At 37.8% G+C, this 9,585-nt stretch overlaps 1 protein-coding gene and 1 long non-coding RNA gene across 2 annotated transcripts in view; one reads left to right on the top strand and one right to left on the bottom strand.

The window, feature by feature from the left end:
* The window catches only part of LOC126717105 (disease resistance protein RUN1-like), a 188,773-nt gene that overhangs the window by 161,399 nt on the left and 17,789 nt on the right, over window positions 1–9,585 (top strand). The gene's annotated exons all lie outside the window — the stretch shown is intronic.
* LOC126717133 (uncharacterized) lies at window positions 1,091–4,312 on the bottom strand. The gene is made up of 5 exons (XR_007652442.1): window positions 4,003–4,312; window positions 3,754–3,884; window positions 3,313–3,379; window positions 1,700–1,835; window positions 1,091–1,323 (listed from the first exon to the last, which is right to left on the bottom strand). It is a non-coding gene; the product is annotated as an uncharacterized LOC126717133 (long non-coding RNA).

The raw sequence follows: 9,585 nt of genomic DNA, 5'->3' as shown, positions 1-9,585 counted from the left end.
AAATTGGACAAGGGAAATGGATCGTTCTTTTATTGATCTTATGTTAGAACAGTTGCATAGAGGGAATAAGATTGGTCATAGATACAATGCTCAAGCTTGGACCCGGATGAATGCATCATTCAAAAAAAAAAAAAAAAAGAAGTGAACTCCTTTGTGACAAACAGATATTCTCAATTAAGATCAATATTGGAATTAAATTAAGTATTTCTAAAAGATCAATATTGGAGCTTGATGAAAGAGTATACTAATATTACAGATATTCTCAATTATAATGGCTTTGCTTGGAATTAAATTTCGCAAACAGTGATAGTTGATGATGATGATGTTTGAGAAGCTTATATCAAGGTGCTATTTTTTCTCTTTAGTAATGTTGCTAGGTTAAAGGGTTTTACCATTTCATTTCGCACTGAGCACGCCATAGTATGGTAAACAAGTGTGCACACACACGTACACATTTGTATAGTTGTGCCAAAGACTATAGGCTATACATAGCTCAATATAATGTGGTTGAGCCAATGTTTGACTGACATGCCTGTTGGGCTTGGAGTTGGAACAACTTTAGCGATACAGAACAACCAATATTTATGGAAATGATTATGGGAATGGTGACTGCATTTGTGTTCTTGGTATTGAGCCTGATGGGGTCTGTAGTACTGAGTGAGATGCGACAATGTGAATATAAGCATTATCTTGTTGAAGATAGATCATCCAGCATTCTCAACTCTCACTCCGATCTCAGTGAAGAAAGGCGGCGGCAAAACGCTATCGTTTTATTCCAGATATCCTCACTTAAATGAAACGACGTCGGTCAACTTTTAACGAATAAAAGAAAAAAGTGCACAACGGTGCCGTTTTGCTTTATGCGATACACGCCAAAGTAAGAAACGAGTTTAATTTTCTGTTATAACTAGTCGCTAACCCGTGCGATGCACGGGAAAGCTAGTGTATAAAGATGTAAGCTATTCTTTTTCTCTTCCTCTTTGCTTGTACATTAGGATTCCAATTTTATAGATTCCTATCCTTGATATGAAATATTAATCTTGATATGAAACATTAATTTACATAATAAAAAATAGAAATCAAACATAAGTTTAAAATAAAATGAAGAATTAAATCTTTAACATCCTCAATTATCCATAAAATGTATGAAACACAAATTTAAAGAACTACTTAATCAATATTTAAAATAAATTGAAAGACAACTTTAAAGCGTTTTTTGTATTTTCTTCCTTTGTTGCTTTGTAGTAGTCACTGAATACGTCCTTTAGTTTTCCTTGAGTACAAATGTTAGTGTAAGTTGCACATTGCTCTTGAATTCTATACCTGATAAGAGAAATGACATATATAATGTCAATATCATATTAGTTATTGTGTATTTTAATATAAAAAGTAAACATTTTCAATTTGTGTACCTTGGGATTGAGAAGCATGCCTTTTTGTTGCAATTGTCGCACCATAAAAATTCATCTCTTGATTTTACCTTTTTACGACATACTTCGCAACAGATAAAATACCAACCAGAATTATCTATCTTAATGTTTATAATCTTTTCCTAACAGGTAAAGATAGTTTCCTAAAAATTGAATTTGATATCAATCAATTCATAATTTTATAGTTAATTTTTGTAAAAGCAGGTCTATATTACATAAAGCAATGTTAAGGACACAATGTTATTGTTCAAGGTTTTCTTTTTTCTTACCTCATTACCAGAGTCCCACATAACTTTTGTTATTTCACTTATGGTTCTTCTGTTGATGTTCATCTCTTCTTGAATTGTCACTTGTGGTTTGAATTGCTTTGGCATTTGTACTATTGGTTGGTTATTTTCCACCAGCCTGTTATATTACATAAAGATATTAGACATAGTATTGTTGACAATAAGTTATACTCTCCTGCAATGCACGGGATTCATTAAAAAAAAAAACAATTATCTATATATAAACTTATATCTATGGTACAATAATGAATACTATGATGTATATATGACATTGTACAATTTAGCATTCAACTTGAAATGCAGTGGTCCTTTCTTTCTTCCAATGTAAACGCACTGCATCTCAGGGCTGGTAGAGCCAATTAAACTGACCTTATTAAACACTTTCGTACCATCACAAAAAGGCCATTCATGCATAAAATGTAATGGTCAACGTTGAAATTGAAAAGATGAACTGGAGAATTGAGATTGTTAATTTCAGGCCCATCAATGGACCCTCCTATCACATGTAATTGTTGGACACTTCTTAAGCAAGGAGGGTATGGACAATGCACAGAACACATGACATTACAGCTTCAATATTTCTAGATTCAATTTATTTACAGAGGATCCATTGTCTCTTGAAGAATTGAAGTGCTAGCTAGAAGTTAGGTTAGCTACCTCTCATTTTAATCTAAGATTTTCGTAGGTCATTTATGGCATGCAACAAAGGGCTCATGCAACTACAGTAGGATTTGAAACACATTGAATTTAGATCAAATATTCATACTTATAACAGTAGAATAATAATGATCTGTCAGCCATCAACATCACAAAGTTTGTGCTGGATATTTAGTTAGATTTCCCAGCAAATAGAAATGAAAGACAATATGTTTAAAACAGGGCATTCCCATCACAATTAGAAACCTAAAATAAACTTAAAATCTCAAGTAACCAACACCCAATCGTGCAAAAATTACAATAAGAATTCAGACATTGGCAGCCATACATGAACCTAGATAAGAATTCACAAAATTAAATCCAATAACCCAATTATTGGAAGCACCTGTCCAGAGCTACACGCCGTAGTTATAATGATATCACGAATGTGCAAAGACTAAATTACCAGAGCCAGCCGGGTATATTATATGTAAAACGGTACTTGTGTTTTGATATTTTCATACCCTAACACTATTTACTACTAATATTTTATATGGCAAATACTTCTGATATAAAATAAACTTCAAAATCCAAATAGAGCCACAATATTGCATATACAGTTTAGATTAAACTTAATAAACCGATAATGATATAAAAAAGACTCCCATAGATACACACAGTCTACTCCAACCCTGCCCCAAACAAAAAATCTACAGGGAATTCAATAATCAAATAGAAAATAACAAACTGAATCTGAGTTTCCAGTCGGTTATACAACTTCTTAATTGGAGGCTTACATAATAATTCAGCCAAAATACTTTGTATTTCAAACATTATCTTATAGGAATTAAGAAACTCCAACCAAGGCTACTAATAATAACAAAAAAAATAAAGAAAAATACAAATCTCCAACCAAATAGAAAAAGGAATTAAAATACAAAATAAGAAAATGTGAGAACCTGAGAGGACCATCATGGGGCAGCATTGAAGTTTTATAGGTCAAACCACATACTGAGTAACCCCTTCCTGAAATTTGATATATATTAGAACCACACGCAAAGCCAAACTACAGGTTTACAAATATCCTCATACTCAACTACTTTAGATTTCAAATTCACAAATAATAATAAAATTATCCAACCAAATTCAAAATTATAAACTACAAAATACAATCAACTCTAGAATAAAAACCAAATTAAGAATTAATTATAAAGCAAGAAATAAAAATTTCATCAACACATTTTTAATTCCCTATTTCTCTATAATGAAGAGGCAGAAAGCTGGCATTTTAGGTAGCCAAATAATTATTCAACCAAACAGATGATTAAGCTAAGGTAAATCGGATATGCTAAAAAAAACCTAAATAGCAAATAAAGCAAAACTTGAAGATAAAGCAAAACCTGTAGGATTGTTGATAGATTTTGAGGGTTGGGAGGCTCTTCAATACTATCTCCACTACGAAACCCATTCATATCCACAATATTTTCTTAGAAAACTTGTAGAATTTGATTTTCTATTAGTGTTTCCCTGACTTCAACAAAAAAGAATAGAGAGGAAAAAAGGGTTAGGAATTGAAATCCCTAAATTGACAGAAAACCTAATTGAAGACAGTAGGAAAAGAGATTAGTCATAGGTTAATTGAAAAATACCCAGAGAGAATGATCTGATATGGCGGCCGGGTCGGAGATTGAAAACTTTGGCACCCATGGTTGAGCTTGGGTCTGCGTTTGAGAGAGGAACACCCATAGTCGTGCTTGGGTCAGCGTTTGAGAGAGGATAGATAACAATCTTTTGCTTGATTCGTTGTTTCTTCGTTGATTCTTTAGTCTGCTAGCAAAATAGGTTTGTTTAAGGAGTTTTAATGGGTTTGCTTTTGGGGAAGAAAGAGAGGTTTTTTAATTAGGTTTGTTTCAGGAGTTCTATCGGGTTTGCCTTTGGGGAAGAAAGACAGGTTTTTTAATTAGTTTATTAATTTTAAAATCAAGTCTCATATTGTGTCCTGATCAACATGAAGCTACGGTATTGTGTCCTGATCAACTTGAAGCTACGGCCCACTCTTAGCTACGGCCCACTCTTAGATAATTAATTAATAGTTTATTAATTATTTTTTTTATTAAAAAAAAAATGCTGAAATCAAGTCTCATATTGTGTCCTGATCAACATGAAGCTACGTTATTGTGTCCTGATCAACTTGAAGCTACGGCCCACTATTAGATAATTAATTAATTGTTTATTAATTATTTTTTTTATTAAAATCAAGTCTCATATTGTGTCCTGATCAACATGAAGCTACGGTATTGTGTCCTGATCAACTTGAAACTACGGCCCACTCTTAGATAATTAATTAATAGTTTATTAATTATTTTTTTATTAAAAAATAAAAATAAAAAATGCTGATGTGGAAAATTGTGGAGAGAGCAGAGGCTTCGGTTTTATATATATATATAGATGAAGTTTGATTATTTATCGTTGTCTGTGTAGAGGTTGAGTTGCTTTTTTTTCTGTTGCAGCTATTTTCTTCCCCTACTTCATTTTTTCCCTTTTCTTTCTTATTCTACTCTATATATAGAGCAGAGGTGTAACTTATTGAGTATTGACTGTACATTTACTCTCTCATTTTATTATCTCATTCAATGAAATAGAGTAGTTCTATTTGGCGAGTGTTTCACTGAGTGAGGTGCGAACAAAGAAACAAAGAAAGCAGAGAGAAATTGATTGAGAGGAAAAACCAGAAAAGAAAGTTCTAGTATTTCTGCAATATAACCCGCACACTACATCACTGAGCTATGCTAAGCTTATATACCTAATCAGAGAGAGAAAGAGAGAAAGCGTAAATCATGGAGCTTGTTATAACAGATTAACCACCACTAATCAGTGTGAATATAACTGCATTTAGGCCTAAATAACTGACTTAACCAAACACTGCGTTTTGCATTTAGTCATAAACAACCTAAGGTAAAACGACAGTGTTTTGAGTTTTAGTGATATGGTGTGTATGGCTTCTTCTCACTACGACACCGTTTTCATCTTGCCTTTTGCAAGTTTGAGAGCATCTGAAGGTTCTTCGTCTTTGTTAGTGTATAGTTTAGACTAGTTTAGCCCATTGGGCTTAGCCCAGTATACTGTACTTGTAGTTTACTCCTTTTACTTGTACTGCACACATATCTAGCCTATATAAGACTCTCTATTGTACATTATTAGATACACATCAATACACAGACTATTCAGTCTTTCTCTTTCACTTTACATTCTTAACATGGTATCAGAGCCAATCCTCTGACTTTCTGGTTCCTGTGGACATCTTCGGCGTTCTTCCGCTGCCCTCGCCTTCATCCAGTAGCCACTGACAGAAGCGAGCCACCGCCGTCACGCCCACAGTCCCCGCAACTCTCGGATCTCATTGTTCTGCTCATCCAACTGTCAAAGCAAAGGCATTAAGTGACAAAACAGACAATCTCGAGAAAAACCCAACCAAGAACGGCCAGAAAACCCTTCATACGCACCTCCACGCGCTGCCTGAAGTTTCTGCCTCACGAGCATGCGGTCCACGCGCCGCCACGCGCCGTCACTCTCATTCACGCGCCCCACGCGCTAGAACAGACGTCCTCCACGCGCCACACGCGCTCACATGCGCCAGCTTTGTTTCACGAACTGCCACGTCAGCCCTAGTGTGACGTCACCCTGCCACGTCAGCACACATCATCCGTTGACTAGACCAGACTTGACCGTTGACTTTGACTTGATCGTTGACTTTGACCGTTGACCGTTGACCAAGTCAAAATTTTTCAACAGGACCTGTCTTGCTCAGTTTTTCGCGTAGATTCTGATTTTGGGCTCCGTTTCTGCATTTGAGGTATCTAAATCTCACTTTTTGGTCATTTTCTTCATTATGGCTCAACAAAGTGAACGAGATATCATACGTCCTATCACCATCATGTTGGATGGTCCTACTAGCTATCATGCATGGTCTCAGAATATGACTGTCTTTCTCAAGGGTCGTAAACTGTGGAGATATGTGACTGGTTCAATTCCTAAGCCAGTACCAAACCCTAAGTCCAAAGCCACAGCTGCTGAAGAGTCTTCCAAGACTGTTGTTACAACAGATGATTATGAAGAACATCTAGAAGAATGGGAGAGTATTCAGAGTAAGATCTTATCTTGGTTTATCAATACCTCTATTCCCTCCATTCATAATCTTCTTCCTCGTTTTGAAACTGCTGAGGCTGCTTGGAAATTTTTGGCCGATCGTTATAACTGCACTAATGATTCAAGCTTGGAGTTTCACATTGAATCAAAGCTTTATCAAATGCGCCAAGAGACAGGTCAGTCTATTTCTAAGTTTTATTCTCAGACTTCTACTATGTGGGAACAATTCTCTGCTGCAGATCCTCCACTGGTGTGTTCTAAGGACATTGAGCTCTTTGTCAAATATCGGGATCGTCGTAGATTTATGCACTTCATGATGGGTTTACGTGAGGATTTTGAGCCTACTAGGGCTTCTCTACTTAGCCGGTCTCCTACTCCTCTTGATGCTGCAGTAAAGGAGCTCATTTCTGAGGAGAATCGTCGGCCTACTTATCACATGACATCATCTGATCATGTCTTGGCTACACCCTCACCACAGCCTCCCATTGTTGCATTCACTGCTCCTCCGCGAATAAACTCCGGGCGTCTCACCTCTCAGTCTTCCAAAGGTGCTCACTGCAAGTTTTGCTGTGCCAAAGGCCATGACATCTCTGTTTGTCGTAAGCTACAGAAATTTGTGCAAGAGCAGAATAAAGCTTCTCTTCCTCAGGCAGCTGCTGTATGTCCTTCAGATCCATCGGTTCCTACAGGTCCATCTTTGGCTTCCTCACTTACTATGGCTGATATTGAGGCAGTTGTTCAACAGGTTTTATCCTGCACTTCCACTGCCCTTTTTGTCACCTCAGGTAAACAACCTTGGTTTTTCGATACTGTATGTTGTAACCATATGACTCCTGATGAATCCCAATTTTCTGATAAGGTACCCTTAGAACATCCAATCACCATTTACACTGCTGATGGAACTCCTATGCCTGTTAGTCATAAAGGAACAATCTCTTCTCCTTGTTTATCCCTTAGTGACACTTTTCATATTCCAAAGTTATCCCTCAATTTGCTTTTTGTTGGTCAACTTTGCGAATTAGGCGTAGATCTTCTATTTACTAATCATGGTGTGGATGTGCAGGATCCCCGAACGGGTCAAGTGCTTGGGACAGGCCGTAAGGTTGGTCGCATGTTTGAGATTCATGACTTGAAGATTCCTTCACAAGTTGTTTCTGCAGCTGCTACCACTGCCACCTCCTCACCTGATCTATGGCATGCTCGTCTTCGTCATCCATCCTTATCTCGTCTTCAATTGTTAGCTTCTCAAGGTCATTTAGGTTCAGTTCAGTTTTCAAAATTTGATTGTACTTCCTGTCATTTTGGCAAACAAACAAAATTACCATTTAATAAAAGTGACTCCTTTTCTTCTGCCCCTTTTGATCTTATACATTCTGATATTTGGGGTCCTGCACCTGTTCCCACTGAGGGGGGATCTAAATACTTTGTCATATTTGTGGATGATTTTTCTCGGTATACTTGGATTTATCTGCTTCACCATAGGTCTGAACTTGTGTCTATTTACCAAACATTTCATAAAATGATTGAAATACAGTTCAATCGCACCATTAAAGTCTTTCGATCAGATAATGCTCAAGAATATAATGATAAATTTTTCCTATCCTTTTTAGACAGACATGGTACTCTTCCTCAGCGGTCTTGTCCTTGCACCTCTCAACAAAATGGTTGTGTAGAACGAAAACATCGTCACATTCTTGATGTTGTCCGCACCCTTCTCATTTCTGCCTCTCTTCCTGAGCGATTTTGGGGTGAGGTCGCACTCACTGCTGTGCACACTATTAATCGTATTCCTTCACCAACTACACACAACAAATCACCATTTGAGCTTCTCTATGGTCAAACTCCTGACTACTCCTCTCTTCGGGTTTTTGGTTGTGCTTGCTTTGTCTCTCTTCCTCCTCATGAACGAACAAAGCTCCAACCTCGTACTCGTCTCTGTTGTTTCCTTGGTTATGGTGTGTCTCAAAAAGGGTTTCGCTGCTATGATCCCATTTCTCATCACCTTCGTGTCTCCCGTCATGTTGAGTTTTGGGAACATCGTCCTTTCACGAGTCTTCAGCAGTTTCCTACATCTTCTTCCTCAGAGTCTCCCATTTTTACTGATCTTTTCCTCCCTCTCTATCCTGAACTTGTGGAGGATTCTTCAGTATCGACTGCCTCTCCAGACGACTCATCTCTGGTTCTGTCTCCGGCATATGACCCGCCTGTCTTGGATCCTGTGGCACCACCCTCTCCTAAGTCTCCTATTGGTCCTGACCTTCGTCGTTCCACTCGGGTAAGCATTCCTCCCCCTTATCTCACTGATTATCATTGCTCTTTTGCTCTTGCCACTCTCTATGAACCTCACACCTATCGTGAGACTCATACTGACCCTCTTTGGCAGCAAGCTATGAATGAAGAACTAGATGCCCTTCATAAGAATCACACTTGGGATATGGTTGATTTGCCTCCTAGTCAGTCTGTAGTAGGTTGTAGGTGGGTTTACAAGATCAAGACCAAGGCTGATGGATCTGTTGAACGATACAAGGCTCGCCTAGTTGCCAAGGGCTTTACTCAGGAGTATGGTATTGACTATGAGGAAACATTTGCTCCTGTTGCTCGTCTTACATCTGTTAGATGTCTCATTGCTGTGGCTGCTGTTTGCCGTTGGCCTCTTTATCAAATGGATGTGAAGAATGCTTTCCTCAATGGAGACCTCCATGAAGAAGTGTACATGCAACCACTCCCTGGCTATCCACACTTAGGCAATCAAGTTTGCCACCTTCGCCGTGCTCTTTATGGCCTCAAGTAGGCTCCTCGAGCTTGGTTTGAAAAGTTTAGCTCAGTTGTTGCTCAGCAGGGTTTCACTTCGAGTCCTCATGACACTGCTTTCTTTGTTCGAAGATCCTTTGCTGGTATCACTCTTATTCTTCTTTATGTTGATGATATGATTATTATTGGAGATGATTCTGCAGGTATCCGCTCTCTTCAGAACTTCCTTAGTCAGCATTTTGAGATGAAAGATCTGGGCACTCTCAGCTATTTTCTTGGGCTTGAGGTTACCTCATCCTCTGATGGATACTATCTTTCCCAGGCTAAATATGCTT

This window comes from Quercus robur, chromosome 3, assembly GCF_932294415.1.
Source record: "Quercus robur chromosome 3, dhQueRobu3.1, whole genome shotgun sequence".
In the NCBI taxonomy this organism is placed as follows: Eukaryota; Viridiplantae; Streptophyta; class Magnoliopsida; order Fagales; family Fagaceae; genus Quercus; species Quercus robur.
Note: the sequence above shows the minus strand (reverse complement) of the source record. Positions and strands in the feature narration are given on the sequence as shown.